The sequence below is a fragment of the Pseudophryne corroboree genome, chromosome 2, assembly GCF_028390025.1.
Source record: "Pseudophryne corroboree isolate aPseCor3 chromosome 2, aPseCor3.hap2, whole genome shotgun sequence".
Taxonomy (NCBI): domain Eukaryota; kingdom Metazoa; phylum Chordata; class Amphibia; order Anura; family Myobatrachidae; genus Pseudophryne; species Pseudophryne corroboree.
This window is the reverse complement of record NC_086445.1, coordinates 529,705,416-529,728,004: the sequence shown is the minus strand read 5'-3', so window position 1 is coordinate 529,728,004 and position 22,589 is coordinate 529,705,416. Positions and strand designations below refer to the sequence as shown.

General features: G+C 43.9%; 1 protein-coding gene across 3 annotated transcripts in view; it reads left to right on the top strand.

Moving 5' to 3' along the window:
* The first annotated feature begins 15,678 nt into the window (after window positions 1-15,678).
* Window positions 15,679-22,589, top strand: part of RIMS3 (regulating synaptic membrane exocytosis 3) — a 249,965-nt gene continuing 243,054 nt past the window's right edge. For 2 of the 3 annotated variants that reach the window (XR_010229178.1, XM_063954211.1), the window contains exon 1: window positions 15,679-15,986. The gene's annotated coding sequence lies outside the window, so the exon portion shown is untranslated. Of the gene's footprint in view, window positions 15,987-16,973; window positions 17,037-22,589 lie in introns of those variants that run through there. The other variant, XM_063954212.1, reaches the window with a different exon arrangement.

The window sequence follows — 22,589 nt, the reverse complement described above, 5'->3', positions numbered from 1 at the left end:
AGATTTTACTTTTTACACTGACGGTAGTTGCCACAGACAGATGGACTCGGGAGACTTGTGTACTGGATACGCAGTCGTAGATGACAAAGGTATCATAGAAGCTGAACCCTTGGGCCCACCGCACTCAGCACAAGTTGCTGAGCTGGTCGCCCTAACCAGAGCGTGTGAATTGGCTAAGGGTAAGTCAGCCAATATATATACAGACTCTAGGTATGCCTTTGGAGTAGTGCATGATTTCGGGGCCCTATGGCGCCTCAGAAATTTCATGACGGCAGCTGGCACACCGGTAGCGTATGCATCCCATATAAAAAGGCTTCTAACAGCGATACAGGAACCTGACAGAGTGGCTGTTATCAAGTGCAAAGCCCACACTTACAGTCAAGACCCAGTGTCACTTGGTAACAGCCGGGCAGACGAAGCTGCTAAATCAGCAGCCAGCACCCCCATACAGACATATATCACACAACTGATGGTATTCAATACCGTCAACACACAAAAATTAAGTGAAATGCAAAATTTGTGTTCTCCACAGGAAAAGGCAGTCTGGAGGTCAAAAGGCTATGGCCAGGAGTCCTCAGGACTCTGGACAGATGGACAGGGTAAGCCAGTAGCCCCCAGATCATATCTTCCAAGCTTAGCTGAGGCGGCACATGGTCTGACTCATCTGGGCAAAGAAGGTATGTGTAAGCTGGTAAGAGCCTACTGGTGTGCGCCAGGATTCTCTTCTCATGCGGGTAAGAGAGCAATGACATGTCTTATCTGCTTGAGGAAGAATATTGGAAAGTCAATACCAACAGAACCATCCCATATCCCGCCAACAGATGGCCCTTTTCAGGTAATACAAATTGATTTCATACAGTTGCCACTCTGCAGAAATTTAAAGTATGTGTTAGTTTGTATTGATGTGTTTTCAAATTGGGTAGAAGCATTCCCCGATGCCACAAATACTGCTACGTTCACTGCAAAGAAAATTGTGCAGGAATTTGTGTGCAGATATGGTATCCCTAGGATAATTGAAAGCGATAGGGGTACCCATTTTACAGGTGAAGTCTTTCAGGTTATGTGCAAACTGATGGGAATTAATAGTAAGCTGCATACTCCGTACCGCCCACAGGCGAGTGCGAAAGTGGAAAGAGTAAACAGCACTATTAAGAACAAGTTGAGCAAAGTGATGGCTGAAACTGGATTGTTAGGCCAGAAGCTTTGCCACTTGTATTGTACAGCATCAGAACCACTCCCAGGTCCCCCCTTAACCTATCACCCTTTAAGATTCTTTTTGATCGACAACCCCATGTAATGATTGACCCCCAGGATGATTTAAAATGCAATAATGAGGTGACTGTAAAATATATGGTTAAGATGAGCCAGCAGCTGAGGAATCAAAACAGAAATGTAAAGCTGGTGATTCCTGACCTACCAAACAGTAATTGTCATGACATTGAACCTGGGGATTATGTAATGATTCGAAATTTTCTACGCTCAGGTTGCCTTATTGACTGGTGGGAAGGACCGTACCAAGTCTTACTGACCAGCACGACAGCATTAAAGGTAGCCGAGAGAGAGACTTGGGTCCACTCGTCCCACTGTAAGAAGGTCGCTGACCCAGAGAGAACCCGTGACAAAGAGCAGAGTGTAGAGGAAATCGTATCACTGGAGTGCCTGTTCCTGTCACGGCACCTGAGCACAGAGAACTACAAGACCAGAAGCGGTTGTCGCACCAAATTTTTTTTTCCTTTTTATTATTTTCTCCATCTCCCATTACCCTCCTTTCCCCCTTCCTTGCTCCTTTTTCTTTCCCCTTAACAAGATGGACTTGCCCCAAGAGACTGCATTCCGGGTTTTCCTGTTGACCCTGTTGTTGACCAGAGCAGTCTGTTTCGGTGAGAGTACCAGAGAGGTCGAGAAAGGATCTGGAATGGGTTCTGATGGCAAGGACGGATTTGTAGAATTCCAAGAGCAACACATCCACCGAGCAAAGGCGAGTATCAGAAAACGATCTGGTAGTCAAGAAACTAGGAGGCACTGTGAAGGGTTATTGGCTGAGGAAAATTGTATTTGTAGAAACTGTGAAAACATAGTTGAGGACGGGTGCATCCAGAGAGTCAGTCCAGCTTTAATATCAACATGGACCGTCATCCATTGAGTGATTATCACTCATTAGTGGGTAAGGTTTTAAACCAAACAGAATGCTGGGTGTGCTCACAAGTACCTCAAGGTCAGAGCAAGTCAGGACTAGTACCGTATCCATTAACAATAGATGAGGTACTTGAATTAAGGGGTGGGAGACCGGTGGACAAGAAATTTAATATTTCTAGGCCCCCTAGTTTGAAGCTCCACCAATATCATGTGGATAGATCCTTAGTATGTTTCAACATTTCCAATTCCCGAAAGCCGGGAAATTGGGAAGTGACATGGAATAACCAAACCATGGCATTTTCACACAGAGCCGACAGAATACCCATAGACACTGAACTTATACGCCAAATAGCCGACGGTGGAAGGTATTTTCGGTACAGGTATACTCTAGGAAGTAGGACCATGCGGGTTGGAGAAGTATCACCAGGGTACTGTGCGCATATCATACAGCCTGATACGTGTACTGAACAGATGAGAGAGTTAGGGATAGGATTTTTCACTTGGAAGGTTTGCAATATGGTAATGTCATATTCTGTCCCATATATTCTCCCCGATGATGCATATTTCATAAGCGGGAGGAAGGCGTATAAGTGGCTTGCCCCAAACTCAGAGGGATTGTGTTACATTGGAAGAGTGTTGCCAGAAGTTATGACCATAACCCATAATAAGATGAAAGACGTTCACCGCAATGCTCAAGCTCCTTACACTCATACTCACTATGAACACATCGTTAAGAGACACCTTATAGATAGGATAGAGCACGCAGCCTCTGATTTAATTCACGAATCCACCGGGATTCAATTCCTACTCGCGTTAGCTATCACCCGTACCGCCAGAGGAATTATAAATTATAGGTATATTCACGCGCTAGCGAACCTGATAGATAATATCACCGAGATGTATGATGACACCTTCAGGTATACAGGGAGGGAGTTGCAAGCTTACAAAACGGAACTGATCCAGCACAGGATGGTTCTAAATTATATCACAGCGGTGACAGGCGGGTACTGTGTCACCTTGGCAACTCAGTATGGTGTGAAGTGTTGCACGTACATCACAAACAGCACTGATGACCCAACCAAGGTCATAGATCAAAAGATGGACGATATCTTGCAATTGAAATGGGAGTTCCGAAGGAGACACAACCTTACCCTTACTGCTGTGAGTAATGAACTGACCGGCTGGGTCTCATGGTTGAACCCACGCAATTGGTTCTCAGGTTTAGGAGAATGGGCTCAAAATGTTATCGTGAGTGTAGGAAAGTTTCTCCTTTGTATCCTGGGAGTTGTCATAATGATTGGTTTGATATTTAGGTGTGTTCGAATTTTAACGCGGCGCAAGCGCGGTACCAAAGTGATGAGTTTGAGGAGCGGGGGCATTGTTACAACAACTGATTTAATTTATGACCCATCAATAGAGACAATGTTGTGATAAGACGTGATTCCACGGTCCGTTTCTTTCACCCGTTTCTCCTTTGTTTTCCCTCAAGCAAAAATACATCCATTCGGAAAAGACTTTTGATGAACAATACATCCATCCAGAAAAGACTTTGATTAACACTTTCAGCAAAGATACACCCATCCGGACAAGACTTCAACCAACACCCAAGAACGATTGCACAAATGTTATGTGAATGTATTTGTGATACGTGTCTTATCTTCATCTCTACAACCTTCAGGTAGTGTCACACATAGTCGATAGGTAATACCTATATATTAGCATTCACATATGTTCCCCCCCTCCATGTATCATCAACTAAATGTGCACCCCATTTGTTGGAACAAGAAGACGAAAAGAGCTCGGTAGTGTTTGTTGGCCCACTTACAGACCCTTAATACGGGATAAGAAGGATTTAATGTATACTTCGCAATACCTCGAAGCTTATCTAGAACATATACGGCACGATGATACATGCCCCTCAGACATGGATTTTATACATACATGCTTTTACTATCCCACTTGGTCATACATTTCCCGCGTACACCTCTCCTCCTACCATCCAATTATTTTATGGATAATGTATTGTATATTTTTATCCAACCATCTGTAGATATTGTATGGTATATTTTTCTGTTTAATGTTTAGATAGTGGCAGTTATTGTTGACTGCCAAAGGGTGGACTGTCAAATTCAAAAAATATTGTAATGCATGCCCCACGTACTAACCCCATGCACATGCGCGCTGCGCATGCACTCAGTCTGCCGTGCGTGCACATATCCGCAATTTGCGTAAAAGAGCTTTCCACGGCCATGCGCCTTAGTGCGTGATATGCGCATTTACGTTTGTGAACGCATAGAGGGTTATTAGAACATTACATATTTAACCCAAATAGTGTACATTTTAGATATAGCTCCCCTAGACCACGTCAGCGAGTATTAATAGTTTAAACAGTTCCTGGACTAAGAGATTCGCCTTTGCATGATAGGAAGGGTCAGATAAAGGTTGGAAGGTGATGTCTAGTATCCAACTGTAGGGTATTTTGAGGGTAACATTCCGGTGTTGGTTAGAGAAAGATCGCATGTTCCTGCGTTTAGTTATGTGCAAAAGTAGAATATGAACATTAACTGTATTTACTGTATATTATGTATGCGGCGGGAATCCAGAGGATACCACACACAAGAGCAGTTGGGGAAAGACAACGCCCACCTATTCAAATCCACCTATGACCTCTTCTGTAATGTAAAGACACATCCCTGTGTCCAATGGACAATGAGATTACAGTGACGATTGTATTGTGTCTTCAGTTTCCTGCAAGGGTTTTAGAGTGTATTTATCTGTATAAGGTGTATAAGTATTTATAAGGTGTACGCACTGCGGTTACTTTATACCGTCAGCGCTACTTAAGGTTTAAGGTATAACATCGTTACAGTACTTTGCTGCTAAGGGTTTAAAGTGTAATCATATCATTGCATTGTATCATTAGCAAGGTTTAAAGGTTATCAATTGTGTGTGTGCACGCTGTGTGTACTCTGTACACTCAGTGCGGCGTGTGTACGCCAAGTACGTACCACGTGCGGGACTCTGTACGCAAATAGCGCACAAAGTGCGTAGCACGTGTATTCAGTCTAGCGGCCATAGCGGCTCCACGGTAATAGTGTATATAAAGGTATAGCTTTTCGGTCTAAGATAATATCGACATTATCACCTGCTACAGTGCATACTCTACCACAGTGCTATCCTGTGATCCTGCTACAGTACAATCCTGTTATCCTGCTACAGTGCATACTCTACCACGGTGCTATCCTGTGATCCTGCTACAGTGCAATCCTGTTATCCTGCTACGTTGCATACTCTACCACAGTGCTATCCTGTGATCCTGCTACAGTGCAATCGTGTTATCCTGGTATGTTACATACTCTACCACAGTGCAATCCTGCATTCCCTATTCAATTGCATCCTGCTATGGTGCAATATCCGCTACTGAGCAATCCTATTGCAAAGTGCCTTCACAGTCCCCAGTGTCTCTAGTATTTACACCGTTTTCATGTACTCACAGGGGTAAATTTACTAACATTCGTAATTTTCCGAAAAAGGTCAAAGTTCAATCACGAATGACATCGAAAGTGTAAAACTGCAACTTTTTGAATTTATTACGACTAATTTACTAAGCTGTCGTATTCGGGTTTTTCTTTTCTTCCGATGTCGATGTCATTCGCGTTTTTTTTTATATTTTTACGGCAGTGATTAGCAAAACACTGCCGACTTTTTTTACAATCAATCTCGGCCGGATCTGTGTGATCCGTGCTGGGGTTCTTTTTTTTTTTTTTTTTAATTAAGCAATGTAAAATAAAATAAAAAAATGCGTGGGGTCCCCCCTCCTAAGCATAACCAGCCTCGGGCTCTTTGAGCCGATCCTGGTTGCAAAAATATGGGGGAAAAAATGACAGGGGTTCCCCCATATTTAAGCAACCAGCATCGGGCTCTGCGCCTGGTCCTGGTCCCAAAAATATGGGGGACAAAAAGAGTAGGGGTCCCCCGTATTTTTAAAACCAGCACCGGGCTCCACTAGCTGGACAGATAATGCCACAGCCGGGGGTCACTTTTATATAGTGCCCTGCGGCCGTGGCATCAAAAATCCAACTAGTCACCCCTGGCCGGGGTACCCTGGGGGAGTGGGGACCCCTTCAATCAAGGGGTCCCCCCCCAGCCACCCAAGGGCCAGGGGTGAAGCCCGAGGCTGTCCCCCCCATCCAATGGGCTGCGGATGGGGGGGCTGATAGCCTTTGTTGTAAAAGAAAAGATATTGTTTTTAGTAGCAGTACTACAAGTCCCAGCAAGCCTCCCCCGCATGCTGGTACTTGGAGAACCACAAGTACTAGCATGCGGCGGAAAAACTGGCCCGCTGGTACCTGTAGTACTACTACTAAAAAAATACCCAAAAAAAGACAAGACACACACACCGTGAAAGTATAATTTTATTACATACATACACACATACATACATACTTACCTTATGTTCCCACGCAGGTCGGTCCTCTTCTCCAGTAGAATCCAAGGGGTACCTGTTGAAGAAATTATACTCACGAGATCCAGGGGTCCAGGCTCCTCGGGAAATCCAGGTGTAATCCACGTACTTGAAAAAAAAAAAAAAACGGTGTCCCGACCACGAACTGAAAGGGGACCCATGTTTGCACATGGGTCACCTTTCCACGAATGCCAGAAACCCACTTTGACTTCTGTCTAAGTGGGTTTCCTCAGCCAATCAGGGAGCGCCACGTTGTAGCACTCTCCTGATCGGCTGTGTGCTCCTGTCCTAACTGACAGGCGGCACACGGCAGTGTTACAATGTAGCGCCTATGCGCTACATTGTAACCAATGCTGGGAACTTTCTGCTCAGCGGTGACGTCACTTTAGGTCAACCGCAGGGCAGAAAGTTCCCATCATTGGTTACAATGTAGCGCATAGGCGCTACATTGTAACACTGCCGTGTGCTGCCTGTCAGTGAGGACAGGAGCACACAGCCGATCAGGAGGGTGCTACAACGTGGCGCTCCCTGATTGGCTGAAGAAACCCACTTAGACAGAAGTCAAAGTGGGTTTCTGGCATTCGTGGAAAGGTGACCCATGTGCAAACATGGGTCCCCTTTCAGTTCGTGGTCGGGACACCGTTTTTTTTTTTTTTTTCAAGTACGTGGATTACCCCTGGATTTCCCGAGGAGCCTGGACCCCTGGATCTCGTGAGTATAATTTCTTCAACAGGTACCCCTTGGATTCTACTGGAGAAGAGGACCGACCTGCGTGGGAACTTAAGGTAAGTATGTATGTATGTGTGTATGTATGTAATAAAATTATACTTTCACGGTGTGTGTGTCTTGTCTTTTTTTGGGTATTTTTTTAGTAGTAGTACTACAGGTACCAGCGGGCCAGTTTTTCCGCCGCATGCTGGTACTTGTGGTTCTCCAAGTACCAGCATGCGGGGGAGGCTTGCTGGGACTTGTAGTACTGCTACTAAAAACAATATCTTTTCTTTTACAACAAAGGCTATCAGCCCCCCCATCCGCAGCCCATTGGATGGGGGGGGACAGCCTCGGGCTTCACCCCTGGCCCTTGGGTGGCTGGGGGGGGGGGACCCCTTGATTGAAGGGGTCCCCACTCCCCCAGGGTACCCCGGCCAGGGGTGACTAGTTGGATTTTTGATGCCACGGCCGCAGGGCACTATATAAAAGTGACCCCCGGCTGTGGCATTATCTGTCCAGCTAGTGGAGCCCGGTGCTGGTTTTAAAAATACGGGGGACCCCTACTCTTTTTGTCCCCCGTATTTTTGGGACCAGGACCAGGCGCAGAGCCCGATGCTGGTTGCTTAAATATGGGGGAACCCCCGTCATTTTTTCCCCCATATTTTTGCAACCAGGATCGGCTCAAAGAGCCCGAGGCTGGTTATGCTTAGGAGGGGGGACCCCACGCAATTTTTTTGGAAAAAATAAGCACTTTCCCACCCCTTCCCACTGATATACATGCACGGATCTCATGGATCTGTGCATGCCTATCTAATCACGGGAAGAAAAAAAAAGGTCTGTTTTTTTTTAGCACTTTTTTACGAGTTGTAATTTTTCACGGCAGTGTTTGTTTTTTTTTGCTTTGCACTTCTTAGTAAATGACCGAGATTCATACTTAAACAGCCGCGTTTTGACCGATGGTGTATTCATTCGTGATTTTTTCCTAGGACTTCAAAATATTACGAATGCCCTCATCACTGCCGTGATTATTGCTTAGTAAATTACCAAGATGACACTTTGATGAAAAAACGGCATCTCGGTCAAAATCGGGAGCTTAGTAAATTTACCCCACAGTCTCCTGGCAGCCCGTGTATTCACAGTCTCCTGGCATCCCATGTCCCCTCAGTTCTCCCTTTCATTTTATGTTCTCTAGTTATTCCTGGTTTATATTTATTGTTTACAGTTGTACACTGCTTTAATAAACTTGCTATTGTACCGTGAACATCAGTCCCTGCTAATTCTGATAGCGCTATTATAACGGCATTACTGCTGCAAAATATATAAATGCTGTTGGGTGGGGAGATATATGAGAGTGGATGAAAGAAAACTATTATTTAGAGAAATAAATGGTGTCTGCATTAAGAAGAAGCGTGATAATGTGAGTCTTTATTAATATTATTATCATCATCATCATCATTTTAATGGTCAAATTATCAAGTAACCTCCCATTATTTGAAAACAGTGCCCATTGCAGTGCCCTTTGCCCTTACTTTTCAATTACAAGCAAGTCTATTCTGCAAATGACATCTCCTCTGTTTCATATATAACACAATGCAGTCTTGACTTGTATTATTTCCATTTATTTTTTCTATTAGATAAAGATAAGCTAGCCATTACTGAGTCAGTCTGCATGCAGATAACCCCACTGGGATCAACTATTCAGGTCAAAGGTCTGGGTCTGATACATCTCATAAACAAAAGAAACATGACATGTGCATCTGTGGCTAAAGAGACCAAATCAATTAGATGGTAGGAAAGGAAATGATTGTCTACTATGATTTAATGTGGACAAGTCATACATTTATTAAAAACTGTTGGACTATAATGCTGTAGGTAATTATTTTGACCAACATTATTCTAAGGACTTATAAAGCAGATTTCACAGTACCAGGGTTTATGATTTGTATTTATATATAAGTCCTTATTTGCTTATTTAGAAAACAAATACACTGCCTATGTAAAAAAAAAAAAAGAACTGCACTTGGCAAAATCTAAACAATAACTTTGTATGTTGCAGGATAGGTTTCTAACATCAGCTCTGTTTAAGTCAGTGTCTCCCAAGGCACACCAAGGGTGGGTACACACTCAAACAATATCGACTTGATTTGTCATTTCCAGCCAAATCAGAACGCTAAATAGGGCATATCGTTAAGTGTGTATGCCTGATTGCGCAATACCTCAAGTAGGATGTGATATCTCACAGTCAGCCATATGCACGGCCAATCAGAAGTTATCCTGTATGAAGGCGAATGCTGCATGGCATCCTACATAGTGCCAGCATCCCCTGCATCATGCACTGTGCGATACAGGGTCCTGTCACCCGTCGTTCTAATGTGTACCTAACCTAACAGTCCATGCTTGAGCATACAGTAGATCATGGGTCTTCAACCTGTGGCCCTCCAGCTGTTGTGGAACTACACATCCCAGCATGCCATGCTCAGTTTTAGCATTCCTTAATAGAAAAACTGTGGCAGAGCATGCTGAAATGTGCAGTTCCACAGCAGCTGGAGGGCCGCAGGTTGAAGACCCATGCAGTAGATGGTTAAATCAAAATAACTGTGGTACTAATTAAGTAACCTGTGATCAAGTATGGCTAATCTTAAATCTGGACTGTTATGCTGGGTACACACTAATACCCCTTTTCCACTAGCTGTTTTTACCCGTGTTTTTGCACGGGGGCGCGCATCAACACGGATTTTTAGTAGGTGGAAACGGGTCAACACGGGTTGAGTGACCCGGGAATCCAACCCGGCTATTTACCTGGGTAGAACACGGTAATGACACGGATAGCGGTGCAGTGGAAACGGTCATTACACGTGTTTTCAGACCCGAGTAACGCTCTGAGACGCTGATTGGTGCTTCTGGGGCACTGGAAGATGATGTCATCCCTGGGAGACACGCTGGGCACATGCAGGCATTGAGGCAGCAAACAAAACACTCTGAAGTCGCGCTGGGTACATACAGATCTTTTTATTGCAGCAGCTTCCAAACAAACAGACAATATACAGCAGCAGAAGCTCCAGCACAGCAACATGGCTAGCCATATCTGGTCAGACACAGAGATCAAGGAGCTGCTTAATATTCGGGGAGAGGAAGAAATAAGAAGGCAGGTGACTGGAACAGTTAAGGATGCTATCGTCTACAAGAACATATCCCTTATGCTGGCAGAAAGGGGCATCCAAAAAACCCAGCAACAAGTCGTTTACAAATTGAAGGCACTACGCAGACAATTCACCAAAGTACACGACCATAACCGCAAGAAAAGTGGTGCTGGGCGTATGGAATGGCCATATTATGACCTATACTATAGTGTCTTCGGCAAAACTGCGATAACAAATCCCATAGCACTATCGTCATCCAGCTCTGCCAGTCGCCAGATGTCAGTCGACGAGGACTGTGACGAAACACAGCACAGCCTTCCCAGCTCACAATGCAGCCCATCATCCCCGCTGCTTATATCGGACAGCAGTTTTGAAGACTCGACCGTCAATGATGATTCCATCAGTGCCACTATTGAGGACGTACCACAGTCTCAGGCGGAGACGTCGCAACCCCCCAAGACCACGACTTTGCGCTCAAATAGTAAGTATTACCATTACAAATACAGTTGCAGCAGTCCCTATATGTAAAGGCATGGTAATGTTGCAGAGTATAGCTAGTGTGCAGGTGGGAGAAGGCCACAAACACGTATATGCTACCACTGCTATTTTTTAATAGAATCATGGTAATGTTGCAGAGTATAGCTAGTGTGCAGGTGGGAGAAGGCCACAAACACGTATATGCTACCACTGCTATTTTTAAATTGTTGCTTACATTCTGTTTCATCTCCTTCACAGTCTACAACGTTCCACAGCGGAAAAAGAAACTGAACAAAACAGAACAAACGGTCAAAGCAATGAAGTCCATTATCTTGGATCACCTGCGTGAGGCAGATAGTGAGCTCAATGCCCAGGAAGATGCACGGCTTGAGAGATTCCTTGCGTCAGAAAAAGAAATGCATCAAACTTTTATGAGTCAGTTAATGACCATGCATGATAGGCAGATGACATTTTTTGAACGCACGTTTGCACGTACCATAGGGAATACCACACAAACACAACAGCAAGACACAGCCTACCCACAGCACCCATATGGTCCATACAACTATGAGCCTCCCTCAAATCCCCCAACACAAATCCCGCAGTCCTCAGAATTTCGGGTATATAGACAACTGCCATAGAGCAGCGGGTTATAAAACAATGTTTGTGTTTTAAGGTTATGTTTGCACTGTATCCTCAACCCTGATACCTACAAATGCAAACATTATTTTTATTTTACAGAGTGCCCTGTTGGCACTTTAAAGTTTTATAGTGTTACCTCAGAAAATGGGCAGTGGGATCCAGATATTTGGGCTACCTTTTTATATTGTTACCTCAGAAAATGTGCGGCAGTGCGATCCAAATATTGGGGGTGACCCGATATCTGCCAAACCAAACATTAGGGTTTTTTTTATACAGAGTGCCCTGTTTGCACTTTACTCTTTTACCTCAGGGCAGGTGTCTTCACCATGTGGCCCTCTAGCTGTTGTGGAAACACATAGCAACACATGCTGGTACATGTTGTTCCACAACAGCTGGAGGGACACATGTTGAAGACCCCTTGCGTTATGTGGAATTTTACATGTTTGCACTTAAATATTTTATAATGTTACCTCAGAAAATGTGCGGCAGTGCGATCCAAATATTGGGGGTGACCCGATATCTGCCAAACCAAACATTAGGGTTTTTTTTATACAGAGTGCCCTGTTTGCACTTTACTCTTTTACCTCAGGGCAGGTGTCTTCACCATGTGGCCCTCTAGCTGTTGTGGAAACACATAGCAACACATGCTGGTACATGTTGTTCCACAACAGCTGGAGGGACACATGTTGAAGACCCCTTGCGTTATGTGGAATTTTACAGTGACATGTTTGCACTTAAATATTTTATATTGTTACCTCAGAAAATGTGTGCCAACTGTTTAAAAGGAAAAATATAATAACAACTTTTGAACCAAATTTTTATAACTGAAAAAACGAAATAAACAAAAATTGTTTGCACACAAAAACTTGTCTGTTTTCTCTGCTGCAACATTGTTTGAAGATTAGCTGCAATGGTGGCCCTTATGCACTCGCTGGCAGCGTCATGCCCCCCCACCAAGCCTGGTGCATCATGTACAGTGACCCCCGCCCCATGATCATGTACATTCCACTCGGGGAGAAAGTTTTCCTTTTGTATCTCACATATGTTATGGAGAATGCAGCAGGCCGCTACTATATCTGGCATTATTTTCAAGTCCACATCATTCCTCTTCATGAGGCAGCGCCAGCGTCCTTTTAAACGCCCAAACGCATTCTCCACTGCCATACGGGCCGAACTTAGGGCATGGGTATATGATGTCTGTTCGGGGGATAAGTGAACATGCTGGGTGTAGCCCTTCATTAGCCAGCGCTGTAATGGGTATGCTGCATCACCAATGAGATGGACCGGGATGTCCACACCATGTACGATCACCGATTTCTGTTAATAAAACATTAATATTATTACAGGGGTAAAACTTGACTATTGGTTTATGGGCGAACATTAGTTTAAGTAGTAAATAATCTTACCTCTCGAGGGAAAAGCCATCCACCAAGCTTGTCCTCAGCAATACTGTAAAGATCGGAGTTGGCGAGAACCCTTGCATCATGTGACCGTCCGGGCCACCCTATGAAGACATCTGTGAAACTAAAAATAAAGGTTTATTCATTATCATAAAACAGGCCAAGCCTATTTCAAACACATTAGTGAAACAGTGCTTACCAGTATTTGTGGTCCACTACAGCTTGCAGAACAATGGAATGCCAACCCTTACGATTGTAATAGTCTGCTGGGTTGTCATGGGGGGCGATGATGGGGATGTGGGTCCCATCTATGGCACCAGCACACTGTGGGTAGCCACGCTTCTTAAACCCTTTTATAGTCTCATCTAGCCGCTGTCCTTGTGGCAAGGAAATAAAGCGATGGTACATGGTATCCAGCAATGCCCGCGTGACCTGGTAGACAATCTTGCAGACCGTGCCAATCCCTACTCCAAATAAACTGGAAACTGTGCGATACTCTCCAGGGGTAGCATACCACCAGAGAGCAATCGCTAATCTCCTGGCTGGCTCAATGGGCTTACGGAACCTGGTGGTCTGCATGGTTATTGCGGGGGACAGTAGTTCCAAAACATACTCGAATGTAGCGCGAGACATCCTGAAGTTTGACATCCACTGCTCCTCCTGATATGCTAGAATAGTCTGCATGAATGCTTCCCCATGTCTGCGATCTCTCATCCACATTCTTCGGCTTGGTGTACAGTTCATTGTTATTAAAGAAATAACAACAGTGGATGATATACGCGCTCTCCTCCTTTTCAAATATTTGCGTCGATAGGTAGCCCTCTCTGCAAAGAATTGAGCTCTCCTTCTCCAGCTCTGCAGTAGGTAGCACAAGGTGAAAAGCTGCATCAAGCTGTCTGTAGCAGAAAGCAGCAGTAAACTGCAAACAGTCTGCGACTCCATGCTAGACACAGCTACTGCACCGGTGTCCATTGCTGCAATGCTGTGAGCAGGCCCCACCCCTCCCTTTTGGTCCTTTTGATGACATCATCTTGATGAGACAGTAAAAAGTCCATTTGTAATGACAGCAATAGGCTTTTACAGAGCTTACCCGGGTTAAGTGGAAACAGATCAGACACGGGAATAACCCGTGTCGAAGTGTAGTGGAAACGGGGGAGCCGACACGGGTTGTAGCCGTGTTAAACATCCCGGATCGGACACGGTACGTAGGTGGAAAAGGGGTATAAGCCAACGGATCGGTAAGTGCATACACACTAACTGTCAGCCTGATGGGCAATCTGGCTTTTGTGTGTACACAGCTTCTGTGTGTACCCAGCTTTTGTGTGTCTTGAGAATCAAGGCTGGCAAACACTGGTTAAGTAAAAGATTATTTGATCATTGTACACTGACATAATCTGCAATTCTTTCTATCGCATGCTGGAAGCCACCCAGCGCAGGGCAAGGTTGCCCACCATACTGACCGTCCCGCCTAGTGGCTGCGACCGCTATGTAATGGCGGTCGCAGCAACTGTGGACGACCCATGCCCCCTGTTTGCAGCGTCCCATCCCCACAACACTGCGTTGCCACCCCGGGAATGCCTCTGTCAATAAAGCGCCTGCTAGGATAAATTGCAGTCGCATAGTTTCACATCGCAAATCAGGGTTGGGTAATGGGATCCTGGTGGTCGGGATCCTGTCGGTCGGAATCCCGGTGCTCAGAATACAGATGCCGGGATCCTGACCGCCAGAATACCGACAGGGAGGCAAACGCAATGAGGCCCCTTGCGGGCTCGCTGGGCTCGCCACGCTGTGGGCTCGGTGGCTCACTGTGCTGGCCACAGGTTCTATTCCCACTCCATGGGTGTCGTGGACACCCAGGTGTGAGAATAGCTGTGGCAGAGCTGGCAGCATTCTGGCAGTCCGCATCCCGGCGTCTGTATTCTGACTGCTGGGATCCTGACTACATCCCCCAAATCAGTTACTTAAATCAATAAATAATCCACCCTGTTTCAGGACAATTCTAAATATAGGAATGTTATTAGCAATACATACAGTATTAGAAGTACAGTTAGCCATACATATGGCAGCTGCTACTCCCATGTCTCTTATACCAGATTAAAAAATAAATAAATGCAGAAGACTTTTACACCAACTCCCTTTATCCTTACAGCATCTCACCCACATGAGACTGTCTTTGAATGCAAATCCCTGGACTGATTAATTACGACGATTCTGTAATTGTCACGTTATTCCAAATATTTTCTGTTTCCCTTTGGTATTGTCTTTGCATTGCGTCTAACTAATAAATAGCTAATCGGGATGACGGATACATCCCATTACTAGCACTCACATGTGTATTATTCATTTCAGCCACTTGTATTATAAATAATGCGTTTTATTGTTTTTATTTTATTTGTGTACTTGTAATGTATATATTGCTCTGTCTGTTATACAGCATGTTGGATCGTTGGGTGCCTGATATCGGTTCATCTGTAAAATGCATGCTAGGACCAGAACCTATTGTGTGAGATAAATCAGGAGTGTGACTGTCTTCATCTCTGAAGAAAAAAATAAACAAATCTAAATTGAGGGCAACAAAATGGAACAAACTGAGACTGTTCCCCGGGTGAGCCCTGTGCTCCCCTCTGTGCACCACAAGTGCTGCCCGGCAATGCAGCGGTTAATGAGGCATCTCTCCCCAAGCTTTTGGCTACTGCAGAAGTGGGTCAGTGCGGTTGCCATGGAGACGCTTTAGCAACCAATCTTGCAGCCTCTCCCTCAGTGTTATCCTGTAGCCCTACAAGATTGCTTCTGCTTCTTCCTCTCTGGTTCCCTGTCCCTCGCTGTCTCTGCTGTGGTGGTGCCAGCGGCCGGCCCTGCTCCATGCTGCAGCTCTGGTTCCCTTCTCACAGCAGCCTTTCATCTGGTGGATGGGGAAAGGGAGGGAAGCAGGCAAAGTTGGGTGATTTCTTTGCCTTTATCTTCAGTCAGTTCTTCTCCACGCCTCCCTGGCACCAGGACTCTGCTTACCAGCTGGTAAGAAGTGCGACTGTGATATGACATGAATGTCTGCTGGCTAATCTGTCTGTGTAAGCAGAGGGGTCTGTCTGTCTATCTATCTATCTATCTATCTATCTATCTATCTATCTTTTTATTCCTTTTTTATATATATTATTACGTTAGTTGCATTACATTTATATGTGTGTATATATATATATGATTTTGTCTGCATATATATATATATATATATATATATATATATATATATATGCTTCCTTTATTTATTTAGCACCGTTATATTCTTCAGTATTGTACCATCACGGGAAAACAAATAGTTGATATAAAAACTAGAAATACTATAATAAACAATGAGAAGTGTTTATTTACTGGAGCATACAGCTTAAAGAATCTATATATCTCTCCTAGTGCTTTTTTGGGTACATAAAATTATCACTAAAACCAATTTAAAAATAATAATAAAATAAACCGATAGCAATGCCTTAGGTAGTAATCCTCATTCTGCATTTACAGTCATTTTCTTTTGTGTCTACGCTGTTTCCTTCCATTTACTAAAACCATTGTTTTGTTGTTGTTGTTGTTTTTATTTTGTAGCAGATTGATAGATACATTACATGCAGTACTTCACAACATCAGGGTTACTGGGAATGACAACACTGTACAGTATATTGTACTTGGCATACCACCTAAATAGCCCAACATGATATATTGCATAATAGTTCACTCTGAGGAATGTTACAAGATACTCTTGAATCTGATTGTGTGTTTTTGTCTGCAACAGTCACCAGCCTCTAATGTGAATAAAACAGCTCTGCATTTTTATTTCCTACAAAACTGCAGATGGTGTGGGGTTCATGTTCATTTAAAGAAGACTAGTGTACCTCAGTCTGTACAAACTACCTGGGGCCACTCTGCAGCCTGATCAGATTGCTAATAATGAATAGCCTCTCACCTTCATCCTTCCTCTAATCCCCCACAGCTTGTAAACTGCCTGTATAATTGGTCTCACAGTAGCCTCTTATCAATAGAACATTGAGCTGCTCAATTTCATTGATCCGTTGCACAATGGTAGATATATTAATCATAGATTACATTGTATTTGCCTAACATCAGTTTATGCAGCTGTAGTATATATAAATGCTACTAGTCATGTAACTGTAATTACTAACTATAATATTTCCAAATACACTAAATAGTATGTAAATTAAATTTTCTCTTTTAACAAATGCTATCTGCAATTAGCAATGACCACTCTTTATTTGGATAATTTCTGTCACATAGATGATGTGTGTGTGTATATATATATATATATATATATCTTAAATTTCATATGCATTTCATTTATGCCTTGCTGTTACATAATTGTCTTATTTGGAACTGCCCATTATTTACCTGTATAAATGGGATTAATATGCCCCGTGTATTGCTTTGGGGAAGTATCTTGTCAGTATTACTTCCTTTACTGTGCAATGAATCCATAAATCTATATTACAGTGTGCGGTGCAGCTGGAATCTTCCCAGGTGATATATGCTAATTCTGAGAAACTGCATATCAGCCTGTGTATAATACAGTACCATTGCCTGCCTACTTATGAAGCAACCTGTTCTCCATCATGTTCACCTTCTATAACAACACTCCTCTATAGGCAGGTGCTTTCAGGAAGTACATAGGTGGTGCATACTGAATACTGATATGTAAACTGCAGCAGTATCTGTATCACATGACATGGTGTATAGAGAGGACAGGCTGTGGCAGACTGTCACATCCTAAAGTACATCCTATGTTATAGCCAACCTCCCTGGGACATGAGCATTACTCTGGCTGTCATTCTTATTGCAATATCAGATATCAATGTTTAGCAATTAAATTGTGCATCCGTGGTAAACCTTCTGTCTGTGTGGCCATGCTAAAGAGCTGAATACCACTGATAATATTACTTTTAGTTCAGATAGTGGCACTGGCACAGTGATACTCTCTATGTACAACAGTATGACATTGATGTCTATAGCAGAGGTTCCCAAACGCGGTCCTCAAGGCACCCCAACAGTCCAGGTTTTAGGTATAGCCATGGATCAGCACAGATGGTTAAATCAAATTGACTAAGGTGCTAATTAAGTCACCTGTGGCCAAGCATGGACACATTTGAAACCACAACCGTTGGGGTGTCTAGAGCACAGTTTCTCAAACTCGGTCCTCAGGACCCCACACGGTGCATGTTTTGCAGGTCTCCTCACAGAATCACAAGTGAAATAATTAGCTCCACCTGTGGACCTTTTAAAATGTGTCAGTGAGTAATTACTACACCTGTGCTCCTGCTGGGTTACCTGCAAAACATGCACTGTGTGGGGTCCTGAGGACCGAGTTTGAGAACCCCTGGTCTAGAGGACCGCATTTGGGAACCTCTGGTCTATAGAGTATTCATGGAAGTATTTGAATAGAACCAACAAACCTATTGACGGCATAAATGTATGCATTGGAATCAAAGGAAGACCTGTAATGAGAAGTGAAATTGGAGTCATATGACCACAGAAAGCAGTATTTTCCTCCATTGTGTCAAACAGGCAAAAAGTACATCTGTTGTATCACCCAAACTATCAGGGTCCCTTAATACAGACTTAGGTAGGGTGCACAGTTTCCAAATATGCTGATATAGTAATATCAATTTTAAATTCCATTGGAAATGAACATTGCAATGAGTAAACTCCTACAGGTTATTTCTCTTTGCGTTGGTTTGATTTCAAATTATGCGTAAATTGGCAGAAACTATTATAGTCAAAGACATTGTGCTCACATTCTGGAGGGTGAAGAGTTAAATCTAAGAATGCTGTAAGGTAACACTGAATAGTGAACACTTAACATAGCTGTATGAAATAGCCTATCCAGCCCTAATTCTTCCATGTGCCATTATTAACGGTAACAGAGACCATCTTCTTCTTCACAACCCCAGTGCCTGTGCCTGCTGCATACAGTGTTGTAGCATTGCTGATCATTTATCCTATTTCTTACTCATTTGTAGGAACAATACATATTTAAATGTTCATCTGTTGTGTGCGGTTTATTTGCTAACATTGTGTCTAATTAAGCTGTCAGAAAACCTGTTTGGTGATTGTTACATCTTGGTATAGTCATCCTTGGAGGAATCACCATGCAGTGGTGATGTTAATATGCACTGAAATTTTACACAATTTCTCTTTCCATATGACCACTCATTATAGACCAAACTATTAAATAGAACTGAGTGACAGAGTGTATAGTTAATGAGATTGAGGCCTCCCACACAGTTCAGCACATGAGATGACAAAGTGTTGGCACAGTGGATTAATCAGATGAAACTATTAACAGATAGTGAGTAATGTGGTTTGGAACATTTCACATTCACACTAGTCCCCCCCCCCCCCCCTCCAGGTGGAAAGAGGGATGTTTTGGGACTGCAATAAAAAAATGTGGAATTGTCAACTGTTGCGTATATTTCAATCTTAATAAGTTAATAAAATAGTTTATTGTCAAGTTTGTTCTGATAGGCCATGTGATATGCTTCTACTAAACTCATATTCTATACAGTATATACCCAGTCCAGTGACGTGCGGTAAGGCGAGGCAGAGCCTTTCCTGTCGTACTAACGTATACATGTCGTATAACTGTCGTACTGACGTATACATCAGAGTTTTGAGTATATAAAGTATATGAAAAATACAAAGAATATACAGGTTGAGTATCCCATATCCAAATATTCCGAAATACAGAATATTCCAAAATACGGAATTTTTTGAGTGAGAGTGAGATAGTGAAACCTTTGTTTTCTGATGGCTCAATGTACACAAACTTTGTTTAATACACAAAGTTATTAACAATTGTGTATTAAATTACCTTCAGGCTGTGTGTATAAGGTGTATATGTAACATAAATGCATTCTGTGCTTAGATTTAGGTCCCATTACCATGATATCTCATTATGGTATGCAATTATTCCAAAATACGGAAAAATCCGATATCCAAAATACTTCTGGTCCCAAGCATTTTGGATAAGGGATACTCAACTTGTATTAGAAATATCTTCTTTGTATTATTCAAATAATTTTTATAGTCAAAACTAAGGAGTAAAAAGTCTATGGCAGGTAAGGCAGTGCCTCCCCTGCCTATCTTTTCCGCACATCTCTGATCAACACTCACCAGATTTCCAGCAGTATATGCACCTGTGTATAAAAGACCCTATTCAGCAGGGGTCGGAGATGCGTTCCGCATGCACTGCGCACGTGCATCGGTGACGATGCACATTTGCCGGTTGTCATATTGCGGTTGCATCCCTGGAGGATGCGACCGCAACATGATTGACTGCGCCGCCGTTTTCGGGGTGGTCAGGGGGCGTATAGGCAGCGTTACGGGGGAAATGGGGGTGGGCAGTGCCATTTTCGGGGGCGGGCGAATGATTTCGCAAAACATGGTGGCATTGTGCCTGCTTTTGCAGCTAGGCTGCACCGGCAAGGAGCCACCGTAGTTTTGCAGAGGCAGTGATGCGGTCACAATTAAATTGCATTTGCATTGCTGGCGGACATTTGCATGCTGGGCTGCCTTGCCCTGCGCTAGGCAGCCCCCAGCATGCGATCACAGCCAGTTGCAGTTTTGCTATTTTAGCAAAACTGCAACTGAAGCTGAATAAGGGTCAATGCCCACGTGCACACTTTGGCTCATATATTGTGTGTACATCTGGCTCTGGTACACATCACCTCCTACATTTCACGTCAGCAGCGCGTAGCCAATGAAGTACGTCACATGTCGTGCGCTGGCTTGGTGGCTATATACGTGTGCGATAGGCCGTCTGCCCACATATCAGTTGTTGCTGTCATGGGTAAAAGGGGTGATTTATCCAAGTTGCAAAAAGGGTTGATTATCGGTTTCCGGGTCAAGGATGGCAGTATTTCTGAAACAGGACAATTTGTGAACAGTTGGCGTGCTGCTGTGGTGAAGGTGTATCGTGACCGGACAAATGGCACCATTGTGAATAACCACCGTGTAAATTGCGGAGCACCACGTACCATTGATGTGAGAGGTGCGTGAGGGCCGACCGACACGCTACAGTGGAGGAGCTCACCATCAAAATGAACCTGGGGGCTACCAGATGTATGTCTAAAATGACAGTTCAGCCTGTCTAGCTTCTGTCCATGCTGCAAACGGCGGTTACTCTGGCTATTGGACCTCATTCCGAGTTGATCGCTTGCTAGCTGTTTTTAGCAGCCGTGCAAACGCATAGTCGCCACCCACGGGGGAGTGTATTTTAGCTTTGCAAGTGTGCAAACGCCTGTGCAGCCGAGCTCTGCTGTAACATTTTGTGCAGTTTCAGAGTAGGTCTGAACTTACTCAGCCGCTGCAATCACTTCAGTCTTTTTGGTGCCGGAATTTACGTCACACACCCGCCCTCCAAACGCCCGGACACGCCTGCGTTTTCCCTACCACTCCCAGAAAATGGTCAGTTGACACCCAAAAACACCCTCTTTCTGTCAATCTTCTTGCGATCGGCTGTGCATTGTACCCGTACAATGTGCGTGCGCTTTGTGGTGCATATGCATGCGCAGTAGAGACCTGATCGCAGCGACAATCGGCAGTGTGCAATCAACTCGGAATGCCCCCACTTAGCAGGTGGTCATAATAATGTGACTCGACCCACCCACGTATATAAGTCCCTATAGCAACCACAAGGACATTTGGATCCCATAATGGATCAGCTCCTATTGTACCTCACCAACCATTCATTTTTTGTTTCCACCACCACCTCACTTGCTTTATCTGTAAGGGTTCTCAGCCCCATTCTCTTCTCCCTCTACACCTCCTACCTAGAAAATCTCATCAGCTCCTTCTGCTTTCAATACCATCTATATGCCAACGGCAACCAAATCTAAAGGTGTGTACACACGGTGAGATCCTTGCTATGCCCGATTTTGACTATGCGATTTCTCTTGAACTCCCCCAGAGCCCAGATAACACAGATTTTGACTATCTATACTTATGATTTTGACTTTGTACAATTTTGACTATACTTTGTACTAGATAGTACACTAGATCGTCAAGATTAACTTGCCTGCACAGTCTATCTAGCCTTACGATACTGACCCCACGGGAGCACGCATCGGGATTGAATCGGTATCGCAAGCTGCCTAACACCTTGCGATTTCCGCTAACTTTCCTTGCGATTTTGATTATATAGTCAAAATTTAAAGGATATATCTCACCGTGTGTACACACCATCCCCTCTTGTATATCATCCTGGGTTTATACATCTTAATATGGGCAAAATAAAACTTTTTTTTTCCTGCTTTCAGAGTCCACCCATTTTTTATTTTTTATTGCCACCCTATTACACCCTGATCACCCTCTAGCTGTATATACTTAGCTACAGAACATTGGGGGTTATTCAGAGTTGGTTGCAGATTTTGCCGTTGCAGCAAAATCTGCAACCATACTACTCACATGCTGGGGACCACCAAACACAGGGGAAGGTAGTCCAGCCTCCACCCCGTGATCCGATCGCATGGAATAGAGGTAGACCCCTGCCTATGCAGCATGGCTGCATATGCAGGCGGTCCGGTGCCATTTTTCCTATTGCAGGAAACGCAGGCAGCATTATCG